Genomic DNA, 15451 nt, shown 5'->3' with positions numbered 1-15451 from the left:
GGCCAGGCCGTTACGTCACAACTTGAACTCGCGACTTGGACAAGCCGCGAGACCAAGTCGCCAACTTGCCCTGTTTGGCAAAAACTGACGTTTTGCATTCCCTTCTCACCCTACTATATATACACCCTTATACCCATCATTTAGTGAGAGCTTCTAGAGAGAATTTTGTGAGAGAAAATCCTAGAGAAAAACAAGATTGCTTCATCCCCAATCTTCATCTAAAGAGACTCTACAAATTCCTCTACTCTCTTCCTCTCTATTGTCATACCCTTGAGAGGTTATTTACCAAACCCTTATCTCACCACACCCACGTCTGTGAGAAGATCCATTTGGTGCTTAGGGAAGCAGTTTGAGAAGAAACCAATGGTGATTGGTTGATGCTATGGGCTATAGCAGAATCCGGTAAGCTAGAAAAGAAAAAGGTTTGGCGCTACCTCGTTGGAGTAGGAAGCTTAAAGGGCTTAGGTACCTAGGTAGATTAGGCTTGGAGGGTCTATTGCTGTTCATGTATCCCAACTACATTTTCTAGTGGATTATTGACCGCTTGGAGGGCGGTGGAGAGGTCTTACACCAAGGGTTTCAGTTTCCTCTTTGATAACACATCGAGTGTTGTCCTTGTGTTTGCATTTCTATTCCCTTTATCTTTACCATTTAATTACTACTGTGTGCGTGATTATTTATGGTTTAGATTGTGTCTCTATTCCGATATAAGCTATTTATCATTTTCCGCACATACGTTGTTTGTTATATAGCTTGTTTTGGTATTTTTGTATTTGGGGGTTTAAACGTTCAAGGGTGTTTCATACCCATATTGAACTTTCAATTGGTATTAGAGCAGGTGCACTCATTATGGTTTGATTACTTGAGTGCGATCCTAGACCCCTTGGCTATAGATGATGCTGTAAAAAGGGGCATGCTGAATTGTGGTTTAAGTGTTTGTGATAATAACTTTATAAGTATATTTGAGGGATACTTTAAAAATGAACTCTTAGAGCTAATTAAATCCAGGAAACATGCTAGGATGTTCATTCACATGCTGAAATATTTTGAAAGCAAGAACCACATTCTTCACAATAGTCTATGTGAGTCTAACTCTTTGATTGAGAAATACAAAAGAAGAAATAGATCATTGTGTGAAAAGGTTGATAATCTGAAAAAGAAAATTCAATCTGGAATGAGCATGGAGAATAACAATGAATTTTTGTTTGATGGTCAAGAATGCTTGTCTCATGCTTGTATGTTTGTGCACACCTCATTGAAGGTATTTAATTCATGTTTATGGTACCTTGACAGTGGATGTTCTCGTCATATGACAGGAGATAAATCATTGTTTAAGACTCTTAAAGAGAAAGCATGTGATTATGTGATCTTTGGTGATGGGAGTCATGCTCAAGTTCTCGGGAAAGGGATGGTTGAAATACCAGGATTACCTTTGTTGAAAGAAGTACTATACATCAAAGGATTGAAGGCAAATCTCCTTAGTATTACTCAAATATGTGATGAAGATTTTCTTGTTCAATTCTCAAAGAAGGGGTGCATAATCATTGATGAGAAAGGGATTCAAGTCCTNAAGTACTAACAATACACGAATAGATGTGTTCCTAGCTACCAGTGCATAGGTATCAAAATAGTCTACTCCTTCCCTTTGTTTAAAGCCTTTTGCCACTAACCTTTCTTTAAAGATTTGTATTGATCTATTAGTATTATATTTTCTTCTAAATACCCATTCATAACCAATTGGTTTAGAACCAGTTGGTAGATCCACTAGGACCCAAGTATTATTGGATAATATTGAGTCAATTTCATCATTTACAGCTTCTTTCTAAAAAACTGAATCTCTAGAAGCCATAGCTTTCTCAAATATTTTAGGAACATCCTCTATGTTAAACATATAAGCATTTTATTTAGGACCATTTGTCTATTACATTCAACAAGGAACAATTCAACTTGATAAGAAATGAAATCTGGACCAAAGTCCTTTACTTTTCTTATCCTTTGACTCTTTCTTTGTTCACTTAGTAAACCACTTTCAATTCTTTTAGTACCACCCAAAATAGTATTAGGATTAGAGTCAGGTATCAACGCATCCATGGAATCTCTGCTGAATTTATTCTCAATAAATACATCTGTTGATTGCACCACCATATTAGAGCTTAAGTCTAATAATCCATATGCCTTTGAATTTTCAGCATAACCTACAAACTCTCTTTTCATAGCTCTTGGTCCTAACTATTCTGTATGGATCAACCACTCTATAAAAGGCTAAATACCACCACATTTTGATATAATTAAGGTTTGGTTTCCTTCCATTCCATAACTCATATAGAGATACTTTAACCTTCTTGGAAGGCACTCTATTGTGCACATGACATGTTGTAAGCAACACCTCTCCCCACAAACTAAAAAGAAGCTTTGCACTCAAGATCATGGAATTTACCATGTCTACAAAAGTCCTATTTTTTCTTTCAACCAAACCATTTTATTGGGGTGTATAAGGAGCTGAACTTTAATGTAATATACCATGTTCCTAACAAAACGTAGAAATTCATTAGGAAAATATTCACCACCTCTATCACTTTGTAGGATCTTTATTTTCCTATCCTTTTGATTTTCTACTTCAATTTTATAGCATTTGAATATTTCAAATGATTCATCTTTATTTCTCATTAAATATATATATATATATATGTAAATCTAAAGAAATCATCAATGAATATAATGAAGTATCTTTTACCTCCTCTAGTTAATACATCATTCAATTCACATATATCAGAATATACAAGTTCAAGCATAATAGAATTTCTATTTGACTTAGAAAATGGTTTTTTTGTCATTTTTGGTTGAATACAAATCTCACATTTCTTTTCATCATCATGCTGATATGAAATCACACCATGCTTTGACATAAACTTCAAGTATTTGAAATTTAAATATCCTAGTCTAGCATGCCACAAATATGAAGAATCAACAATATAAGCACAACTAGAAACTTCTTTATCAATAATACTTAGTTTATACATGTCATCAGTAGTATATCATTTTCTTACAAATATCCCATTTTAGGACAAGATTAACTTTTTGATTCAAGTACAACTTTTACACCACTCTTACATAACAAATTGACATAAACTAGATTCTAATTGATATTGGGTACATGGAAAACATTGGTTAAGATTAGCATCTTGTTGGAACTCATATTCACTTCAACAGTGCCCTTTCCAAGAACCTTTGCTTTATTGTGGTTGCCCATCAGCACTTGTTGTTACATGAAAGACTTATTATAAGTCTTGAATTGCTCCTTGTTGTTGCACATATGCACCGTTGCACCCGAATCGAACCACCAATTAAAAGGATTTGTAATTACAGCCATATGAACTTCAGTAATCATATCAATATGTATGCCACTTACCATAGCAACATTGTCCTTAATGACATTCATTTCAATGGCATTACCTTCTTCATCATTTTTCTTGTTCTTTAAGATTTTACGTTTGCGAATGTAATGACCTTTTTTTCCACAATGGAAACAAACTCGGTTCTTCTTGTCCTTGTTGGGATTTTTGGAGTTGTTCTTCTTGAAACTACTCCCACTTTTGTTTACTTTCAAGTGCTTATTAGTTTTACTCAAATTCCCACTTTGAACATTGCTCACATTTACTTTAAAATTGGTGCTAGTCCCATCTCTAACCCGACTTTCTTCTTCAATTTAAAGATATTGTTTGAATTGTTCAAAAGTGAGATCTTCTGACATATGTAGAAGCTTCTTCATAAAACTATTCCAACTTGGTGAGAGTTTCACAATGATTGCACCCACTTGGAATGATTCAGGAATATTGATTAACAAATCACGAAGTTTATTGACCAAAATTTGTAACTCATGCACTTGATCCAAAACTGAGATATTATTAAGCATTTTATAATCAAAATACTTTTGAATAATAAACTTATTCGTACCTACTTTATCAGTTTTTTAATTTGCCTCCAAAACATTCCAAATCTCTTTCGGTGACTTCATTTATGTGTAGAGATCATAGAGACAATCCGAAAGAGTATTAAAAATATGCCCTCTGCATATCAATTCATCTTCCTCCCATTTATTTCTTTGTGCTTTTATTTCATCAATGTCTTCATCACTCACAGTAGGAAAATGCATCAAATTTGGGTCCAAGACATAGAAAAGTTTCAGTGCAGTAAGTGGGAATTTCATCTTGTCTTTCCATCGAGAGAAATTGGTTCCATCAAAGCGATCCAATTTCACCAACTCATGATTCAACATCTTCAACGCTGAAACATCACTTGCTCCTTTCATTGTAGGAAATGCTGTCTAAGATTGTTGGAGATATTACACAAAGTAATAATGGAAGAACAAGGTTAACAGAAAAGATAAACAGAAAATAGATAACTTTGAGGCACAATATCATTTTCCTTAGACAATATTTGCCCTCCACATTATTGTTGCTAAAGGGTTATTGCAAATTTGTCCGCAGAATACAACCAAGATGTTGGGTTCTACAGATAGCAATTCTAGAGAATAACCACAAGATTTCTTGTTATTTTTCAAATGAACATAAGCCTATATTTATACCCATAGGGTTATATTTCATTAAAAAGCACATATGGAGAGTTAAAATGTTTCATGAAACAGTTCACAAAGCTTGAATCCTTTTCAACCTTTCTGAACAGTCACCAGAAAATTCTGCAGAAAATCCTGATTTTTGACCTTCAATTGTTCGAAAGTTCCTTTCGATCGATCGAGTACTCTCTTCGATCAATCAAACAGGAATCGAACATCGATTTAGACATCCAAAGACTCCATGATTATTTTCTTACCATTTTCGATTGATCGAGCCAAAGATTCGACTAATTGAAAATGCTGAATGTCAAATTTTCACTTAGAAAATTTCAGAACTTGAATTTCCACTTTATGAAACAATATTCTCCAAACTCAAACATCATTATTACAATCTATCCATGTATATATATCTATATATACAACATTATCTACAAAATCCATTGGTGTCTTGACTTAATGGTAAAAAGATAGTGCTCATCAACAACCCATTTTTATAATGCCGACACTATGCAATCAAGGCAAGCTATTGGAAGGAAGCAAGTGATTTGGAGTAGGGAATTTTCAACAATGTTATGTGTCATTTGTATTTTAGGAGTAAATTAAATATTTTAAAAAAGGCTTAGTAGTATTCAGTATTAGCCAAAATCTTAGGATGATATTTGTATTTTACCCAAATTAAAAATAAAAAATTGTTTAGAGAATGTAAAATAAAAAGGCATTTGGTGCCTACCAAAAGTTCTTGGCAATTGGAGTGTTTTCTTTTTAAGAAGCTTCACATGCGTGTTTGGTTGTATTTAACAATAAATCATAAATTAGTAGTATAGACTAATTTTTTTTGGGTAATTTGATTTTTTGATAAGTAATATTGTTTTGAAGGCATGGATTAGTGGGAGAGTAGTTCTATTTGGTATGTAGTGTAGTTAAGGGTCATCAAATAGCCCATGGCCCACGGGCCGACCCAAAAACCCGGTAGCCCATCGGGCTAATGGGTAGCCCAACCCGTTGTTATTAAGGCCAATGGGTAGCCCACTAGCCCAGTAGGTTAGGCCGTGGGCTAGTTTTTATGCCCATGGGCACCCAGTGGGCTAGCCCAGTAGCCCAGCCCGTTGGCCCAACCCGTTGCCCAGTCCAATAACTTAAAATTTTTAACAAAAATATATAGGAAGTGTCTGAAGAATTGATCTTGAGATATTGTAATAGAATTTCTTAAGAAAACTCTCCCAACTACTAAGTTACTTAAAGTAATTGTGCTAAACTTAGTTTACTAAATATATATTTTTCTAGTAGTCTAGCAAATTTGAATTAACCATTTGATTTTTTTTATTAAAGATAAAAATAAAAAACTATTTGAAGCCTTATTTAAAAAAAATTAAATAGATTTGACAATAAAAAAAATTGTAATTAAGTATTAAAGTCTTTGATCCTTTCCTTTTAAAAAAAACTAAATTGATTATTTCCTTATTAAAAATTGATTATTTATTTCTAAAAATAATAAAATAATGTGCTAACACAATCTCATGGGTAGCCCATTAGGCCCAACTTAGTAACCTAGCCCATTAAAGACAAAATGGGCATTGCCCATGGGCAAGGTCATGGGCTGAGGTTTTCTCTGTCGGCCCAGCCCGACCCGGCCCGTTAACTAGTTAATAGCCCATTATGCTCAGCCCATTGTGCCCTTGGGCCAAGTAAAAATGGGTCGGGCCAGCCCGACCCGGCCCATTGACGACCCTTAAGTGTAGTGGTTTAGCTTTAGCCCAAAAAATAATCTTTAACTCTTTAGTTTATATATATATATATATAGGAAATTTTAGCTGTTTAGTTGACTATGATTAAAAAAAAGAAAAAAAGATAAGTATTGTAAAAAAAAAAAAATTGCTGATTTAGTGGGATTGCACGTTTCTTTGTGGTTAAGGGATGAGGCTGATAGTTTTCTTTTTGAAAAATTAAAATTTAGGACTAAATAGATAATGTCCTAATTTTTAGCAACTTTAAAGTCCATGGCTTGGAAGCCCTTAAATAGTAGTATAGAATAGATAAATAATGTCCTAATTTTTAGCAACTTTAGAATCCATGGTTTGGAAACCAACTTAAAATCCACGGCTTGAAAGCCTTAAAATAGAAGTATAGAAACATATTTTAAAAATTGAAAGAATAAAATATAAAAACTATCATTAAGTTAATGACAAAATTATTACCAAACGTTATTATAAATATCCAATTTTCTCTCTAAACATAAGTGTAGAGTAGTTCTATTTTGTATGTAGTGTAGTGGTTTAGCTTTAGCCCAAAAAAAAATTCTTTAACTCTTTAGTTTATATATATATATAGGAAATTTTAGCCCTTTTTTTTTTTTAAAGCAGGAAATTTTAGCCGTTTAGTTGATTGTGATTAAAAAAGAAAGAAAAGATAAGTATTGTAAAAAAAAAAATTGCTGATTTAGTGGGATTGCACGTTTCTTTGTGGTTAAGGGATGAGGCTGATAGTTTTCTTTTTGAAAAATTAAAATTTAGGACCAAATAGATAATGTCCTAATTTTTAGCAACTTTAAAGTCAATAGCTTGGAAACCCTTAAGTAGTAGTATAAAATAGATAAATAATGTCCTAATTTTTAGCAACTTTAGAATCCATGTTTTGGAAACCAACTTGAAATCCACGGCTTGAAAGCCCTTAAAATAGTAGTATAGAAACATTTTTTTAAAATTGAAAGAGTAAAATATAAAAACTATCATTAAGTTAATGAAAATATTATTACCAAATGTTATTATAAATATCCAATTTTCTCTCTAAAAAAAATTGTCACTTAATAGTATTTGAAAACTTCAAGTTTCTTCTCAAGTTTTAGTTGATTTATCAACATTGACTTTAGACACTAGTTAACTTTCAAATAACGTTAAGTGTGCTTTGAATTAGAGCTTTTGAAAAAGTCTCAGTACTACTGCATAGTATTAATCCAAAATGGATAAATTTTGTATTTGGATAATTACAGTAAACCCACCTGAGGTTAGGCCCGTTTTCACTTTGCCTACCCGTGGTTCAAAACTTATCACTTTACCCACCTGAGGTCCCTTCTGTTATCACTTTACCCACCTGAAGTCCCTTCCGTTAGAGATCTGTTACCCACCTCTCCCTTTGCCGTTAGAAGAACACATTTTTAGAGAAAAACAAACATAACACGAATCAAAAAGTTAGAGTTTGATATTAAAAACAAATGTATATGAATGTAAGAAATAAAATTCCAAACAACTACAAATCAAATTGTTTGAAATTAAAACAACTACTACACCGATGGTGGCTCTTTTGTACTTCAACATGATCTTCCCCTTCCACAAACTCATCAACAACCCAATCACCCAGGTCTGAGAGAGGAGAAAACGATTATGAACCACCCATGGATACCGACTAAGGATCGGCGACACCACTGTCAAACTCGGAGCCTCAATCTCCACCATCGTCGAGCTACCCACCATAACACCGATGGACCCAGAGTCACGATAGCCTCGTCCATGAGTAACCTCGGCATCGGAGACTGAGCCTAACGAGAAACCCACCTTAACAGAGCCGAGAACCACCGCGTCGAAGTTGCTACAAGCCGCCAAGGCTTTTCTGGCCACTGGATGTCCAAGAACTCTCAATGGGATGGGTGCGAGAAGCCCCGATCATATCACCGAGAAGCCCCTGTTCTGGGTTTGAAAATTTTTTGATAATGTGTTCTGGGTTGGGTCGCTGCTGCTGTTTGGTTGTTTGGCCGTTTGGCCGTTGGTGTTCTGGGTTAGGTCGTTGTTTGAAGATCATGTTGAAGGGGAAGATCATGTTGATGAGTGAAGAGTGTTCTGGGTTAGGTCATTGAAGGGGAAAAACGATTATGAACCACCCATGTGTTCTAGGTTGGGTCGTTGTTTGAAGAGTGAAAAGTGTTCATACCTCTTTTTTTATTTTGGTTTGGCCATTTATTTCACAACAGAGATCATTACACAAAACCATACCCTTGAACTCAACTCTAAAAACCCTCCAAGCTCTTTCAAAAAAATTCAAACCCTAACTTTTTGATTCATGTTATGTTTGTTTTTCTCTTAAAATGTGTTCTTCTAACGGCAAAGGGAGAGGTGGGTAACAGATCTCTAACGGAAGGGACTTCAGGTGGGTAAAGTGATAACAGAAGGGACCTCAGGTGGGTAAAGTGATAAGTTTTGAACCACGGGTAGGCAAAGTGAAAACGGGCCCAACCTCAGGTGGGTTTACTGTAATTATCCCTAACTTTAATTCACTGTGATGTCAAATTTCAAAGTTGTACAATGGAATTTCATTATTTAAAAACTAGCCCATGTGAATCCATTATAATTTGAGATTACTACATTTTCTAATCATAAAATACCTAAGGGTGTGATGAGTATTATGCGTTTGTGGATGAAATATTTTTTTCATCACACCCCTAGGTATTTTATGATTAGAAAATATAGTAATCCCAAATTATAATGGATTCAAATTATTAACTTTTACCCAAAAAATAGAAAAGTCTCTGAGCGTGCTCAGAGGCTAGTTAAATAGGAAAGACTCTCACAGTCTCAACTCTCACGCTGTTTTGTTTTGTTTGTTTGTTTGTTTGTTTGTTTTTTTTTTTTTTAAAATGGGAGTTATGAAGTTATATTTAATCCTTAAAAGAAAAAATTATAAGAAAGGCCGTCAAAATTAGCATGTACTATTAATCACCAATAATATCATTTAATTAAAAAAAATGTATTTTCTTGAAGAAAAAAAATGGAAAAGAAATTGTAGTAAAAAGAAAACAGTTGTTAGGGATAATTTCATATGGAAGAGATGGGATTGAGAAAAATGGAACAACTATCACTAATAACAAAAATATATTATGTTAAGAGTATACATGTAACAAAGTCAATAATGTAGTCGCACAATTTGTGTTTCTTTAACCCAATTTGGTACTTATCCAAATAGCACAGTTTGTATTCTAATTGCACAGGTTGTTACTGGTTGTTATTGTTGGGGCAAAAAAGTAATCTTAGTGTTAGGTTCAAATTTGAACCAATAACAACTAACCACTTGTGATTTGTTGTAAAAATATTGTAGACTTAGCATTTCTCATAAATAAATTGAAGAAGTTGAGTTTTAAAACTAATGTGACTGTTGTCCTATTTTGTAGGCCGTGTTTTACATGGAAGTTAGAGATTATTTTTAGCATGTTATCCTCAAGTGTTATCTCTACTTTTTAGTAGGTTTTTTTTTTTTTTTTTTTTTTTTTTTTTGCTCAGAGGCTAGTATTATGTTAAAAGTATACATATAACAAAGTCAATAATGTAGTCGTATAATGATCCAATAAGAGGATTTTTATTTATTTATTTTTACAAATTGCACAATTTGTGTTTCTTTAACACAATTTGGTACTTATCCAAATAGCACAGTTTGTGTTCTAATTGTACAGTTTGTGTTCTACTGTAATATTGTAATCAAAGATAATCATTGTAATATTGTAACCAAAGGAAAGAAAAGCCATGAATAAGCTTTAACCCACAAACGTATAGAATTTTTTTTTTATTTTTTATTTTTATAAATGATGATATAAGGAAATAAGAAAACAATATAGAAAAGAGCAATGTAAAATTGACATACATGTTGAACCGGAACAATTAGAACTGCACTTTTATTTTTGTAAGTAAAGTTTTTATTCTTTTTAGGATTTTGAATTTAAAAAAAAAATGATGATGATGGTGTAGAGAAAAAGAATATAGAATTGAGAGGAATTGAGGAAGAAATAAATTGAAGAAGTTGAGATTTAAAACTAATATAACTGTTGTCCTATTTTGTAGGCCGTGTTTTACATGGAATTTAGATATTATTTTTAGCATGTTGTCCTATTTTGTAGGCCGTGTTTTACATGGAAGTTAGATATTATTATTATTATTATTATTATTATTATTATTATTATTATTATTATTATTATTATTATTATTTCAAATTCAAAACAAATATATTTAAGGAAAAAAAAATAAACATGAGATGAGATATAGGAGTAAGGGAAACCAATTATTCAAATAAAAAAAAAATAGTGGGTATTTGCTAGGCCAATTGAAACAGTGCATCATTTTTGAAAAGAGAGTTGATAAAGTTGATAAAGTCGTATTAAAAAAAAAATGATAAAGTTTAGGTCCCAATTTTGTATCTATAGGACTATTTCATCTACACTACACATTAGGATTACCACGTAAATTTTTCTCTCATGTTGTTACTTCTATTTAAACACTCAAAAGCATGCCAAATGCCTTGTAGCTGAATTGGCACCTCTCTATGCACAAGTACTTGGGGGTCTAGGGGGGAAAGGGTTCGAGTTGCGGAGTTAGCAGCATGTTGAAATTATTTCTAAAAAAAAAAAACACGCAAAAGCATTTATAATACCTAAAAAAAATGTAACACAGATTAGCATCATGTCTAAATTATGCAATTATATTTCAATGCCATAACAATTATCAAGAGAGAAACAAAATAAGAAAGAGGGATGAGAAATCCCCAAAACACTTGCCATGAGTAAAGGACATTACGTTAAGAGTATACATATGATGAAGTCAATAATGTAGCCCTATAATGATCCAATCGGAGGCTTTTTCTTCTTCTTTTTTTTTTTTTTTTTTTTAACAAATTGCGAAATTTGTATTTCTTTAACACAATTTGATACTTATCCAAATAGCACAATTTGTGTTCTAATTGTATAGCTTGTGTTCTGCTGTAATATTGTAATCAAAGAAAATCACTGAAATATTGTAATCAAAGGAAAGAAAAGCCATGAGTAAACTTTAACCCACAAATGTATAGTATTTTTTTTTTTTTAATGATGATATAAGGAAATAAGAAAATGAAGAAGACCCAGAGTCCAAATAATTAGAAAGCCGTTGATTTCTTTATAAAAACAAATCAACAATATAGAAAAAAGCAATGTAATTTGACATACATGTTGAAACTTTGTAAGTAAAGTTTTAATTCTTTTTAGGATTTTGAATTTAAAAAAAATGATGATGATGGTGTAGAGAAAAAGAATATAGAATTGAGAGGAATTGAGGAAGAAATAAATTGAAGAAGTTGAGATTTAAAACTAACGTGACTGTTGTCCTATTTTGTAGGCAGTGTTTTACACGGGAGTTAAAGATTATTTTTAGCATATTATTCTCAAATTTTATCTCTACTTTTTAGTAGGTTTTTTTTTTTTTTTTTTTAAATTTTATTTTAATTTCAAATTCAAAACAAATATATTTAAGGAAAAATAAAATAAATGTGAGATGAGATTAAGGAGCAAGAGAAACCGGTTATTCAAAAAAAAAAATAGTGAGTATTTGCTAGGCCAATTGAAAGAGTGCATCATTCTTGAAAAGAAAGTTGATAAAGTTCAGGCCCGAATTTTGTATCTATAGGACTATTTCATCTACACTACACATTAGGATTACCGCGTAAATTTTTCTCTCATGTTGTTGCTTCTATTTTAACACACAAAAGCATTTATGAATTATGATACCTAAAAGAAAAATGTAACACAGATTAGCATCATGTCTAAATTATGCAATTATATTTCAATGCAATAACAATTATCAAAAGAAAAACGAAATAAGAAAGAAGGATGAAAAATCCCCAAAACACTTGCGATGAGTAAATGACAGAACTTTTTTTGAATACCTTTCAGAAATTTATTTAATAAAATTTGGAAAACTTGATAAGAATCAAAGAAATTGTGATGTTTGTCAGATCAATAAAACAGTTAAACATTGATATGATCCAAAGAGAAAATAAAAACAAAAATAAAGTACCCAATAACCGAAATCAACGAAAGAATAAGAAAAAAAAAATTGCTGGTGGAAGAAACAAAAAACTTACCAACGACTTTGTTGGGTTTGAAGGCAGACTTGGATCAATGAAGAGAGAGAGAGCATGAGCGACAGAGAGAGAGAGAGAGAAAGAGAAAGAGAGAAAGAGAGAGAGTGTTTGTTTTAATTTTTTAATAATACTTTTTTTAGAATTTAATTTATAAGTGGATAAAGTAATTTGAAAACTAACCGGAAAGTGATTCTATTTTGTAAGTAATGTTTTAGTGGGAATTATTTTGAGAGAATTGGAGAACTAAATAATGAGCAATTTGAGTTTGAAAACCAACGTGAGTGTACTGGAAGTGCGTTCCTATTTTGTAGACAGTGTTTTACGTGGAAGTTAAAGAAACATTTTTACCAAGTTTTGCCCCTTACTTAAACATAGGCTATAGGGGCATTTTTGAAACAAAAAAAAAATCCGGTCCAAATAAGGGCAGCCTCTTGAATAGTAGTATAGAAAAAGGGATATTGAGATGAAAGTTTCATATTAGTGACAAGAATCAAAATCAACAGGAACTTGCAATTCAAATCAAACAAAATTAGAGTCCAGAATATCGGTACGTTACTTTTGCTCTATATTTATTCTCTGTTAGGAGTCTTAGGATGGTGTTATCTTAAAGGTTATCAAGTTTTGATAGTTAAGGCATGTTTGGTACATATATTTAAATACATGTTTCTAGTTTTTCAATAACATTACACGTATTTTCACACACTTTTTCACCCACACGTATTTCCAAAAAATACAAATAATATTACTAGAACAACATTACCAAACGGACCCTTAGTCTCTACAGGAATTTTTTTTTTTTTTTTTTGGGACTAATATAGGACTGCGTTTATTTTCATATGAACTAATGCCTCCTATCCTATTTATTTAATGTTTGCTATTTTTCTTATATTTAATCCTCTTTTTTTGTCTCTATTTTTTAGGGTCACATATCAACAATTTTGTTGAATTGCATAGCAGGCACACTGAGTTCCGGTGAGAGACTATGTTATTGTATGATTCAAGGCTTATATAATAAAGTGGTAGTCATCTATCAAGTGGTTGTTTAATAATGTACTCATAGCCAATTATGGCTAATTTTTGTTTAATGAAATCTATCCATCTTTCTCCTCCAAAAAAAAAAGTTGTTTAAGACTTTTTTGTAAAAAAAAAAAAAAAATCATGCCTATGTTTATATTTATCAATTTGTGTAATTCTTAGTTGAAACTCTTACATTTTAGCTTTATATTTATCCGTAACAATTGCTGTGCCTTTCACTGCAACTTCTTTTCATTTTTTAAAATTAAATGATATTATTGCTCACATGAAAGCCTTTCCCCCAAAAAAAAAAAAATTGAAAAAAAAAACTATTTAATTTTTTTGTTTTTGATGTTTTAGTCATTTGAAACTTTTGTTATGGATATGTAGTAAGTGGCTACATTTTAGGACTAAAAAAACTTGACAATGTGAGAGGCTTTCCCATAAAAAAAAATACTACTTTTTTTTTTTTGGCATTTCAAACTTTTGTTATGGGTGTGTACTAATTGGCTACATTTTGATATGTGTAAATCTCCATGGACGCATAATACTTATTACACATCTAGGTTTTTTTTGTGATTAAAAAATGTAGTATTCTCAAATTATAATGGATGCAAATTATTAACATTTACCCAAAAAAAAATAGAAGAGCCTCTGAGATTCTTTTATTTTTTGAATAAAATTTAATAATTTGCATTCATTATAATTTGGAATTATTACATTTTATTATCAAAAAAAAAAAAAAAAATCACTAGGGGTGTGAAGTGTGATGAGTATTATGCATTTGTGGATAAAATAATTTTTTCATCACACCATAATTGTATAATCAATATATATGTGTCACGTGCATGCTCAAAGACTAGTTTTTATTGTAGGGCAATTTTAAAATAAAAGTGAAAAGTAAATAATACTAAATTGTTGACACAATTTGCAACCACGTAGTGCTGACTGCTGAGAATAAAAAGTAGTAATCAATTAAAGGGAACCATATTACATAAGAAAGGAAGTGACAAGCCAAATGTTAGACATGGGTTTCAAAACTTTTGCATGCACTACTTAAAGCTTGCCACAACAGTCTCTCTCTTTTTCGATGAACTGCCACAACAGTCTCTTTACATTGATGTGCTGGTGGTTTGCATACTTGCCACGCAAATAAATAGGTGGGGCCATGCTTGTTAGCGGTTTGCATGCCTGTTTTTTCATCACACCATTATTGTATACTAGCCTTTGCGCACGCTAGGATTGTCCAACCCAACCCAGAACCCGAGCAACCCGCCTGAACCCGAATCAGAAACCACCCGAACCGACCACTCCGACGGTCGGTGGCAGGTCGCTGCCTACAAAACCCGGCGTCTTCGGGTTGGTTGGTAGGTTTCCTTTCCCAAAACCAGAGCAACCCGACCCGAGTATAGAACCAAAAACTTCCGGCGATATTTGGGGTTCTCCGGCGAAAATTTACTTGAAACCCATTAGATCGAATGAGATACAGTGAGATCTCGTCAAGATCTAGTCCAGATTTGACGAGATCTAGTCGTGATCTGGCCAGATCTCGACAGATCCGGCCAAAATGACGGCACCAACGATGAAACCTGAAACCGACTGGTACAACCTGAAGCCCAACGCGACCCGAACAGGCCAATCCGACTAGCATTCTGGGTTGGTTACGAATTCCGTTTTCACCCACCCAACAACTTCGGGTCGGGAACAAACCCGACCCGGTCTAACCCGTGGACACTCCTAGCGCACGCATGTGTTCAGAGGCTATTCTTTTTTTTTTTAATTAATAATTTGCCTCCTTTATAATTTGAAATAACTACATCTTTCAATCATAAAAAAAACCTAGGAGTGTGATTAATATTATTTGTTAGCAAGTGAAATAATTTTTCGTTACACCTCTAAGTTTTTTGTAATTAAAAAATGTAATAATCTTAAATTACAATGGATGCAAATTATTTAACTTTTTACCAAAAAAAATAGAAGAGCCTCTGAGCACGC

The sequence above is a fragment of the Quercus suber genome, unplaced genomic scaffold (genome assembly GCF_002906115.3).
Source record: "Quercus suber isolate HL8 unplaced genomic scaffold, Cork oak 2.0 scaffold_614, whole genome shotgun sequence".
Lineage (NCBI taxonomy): Eukaryota > Viridiplantae > Streptophyta > Magnoliopsida > Fagales > Fagaceae > Quercus > Quercus suber.
This window is presented reverse-complemented; position numbering follows the sequence as displayed.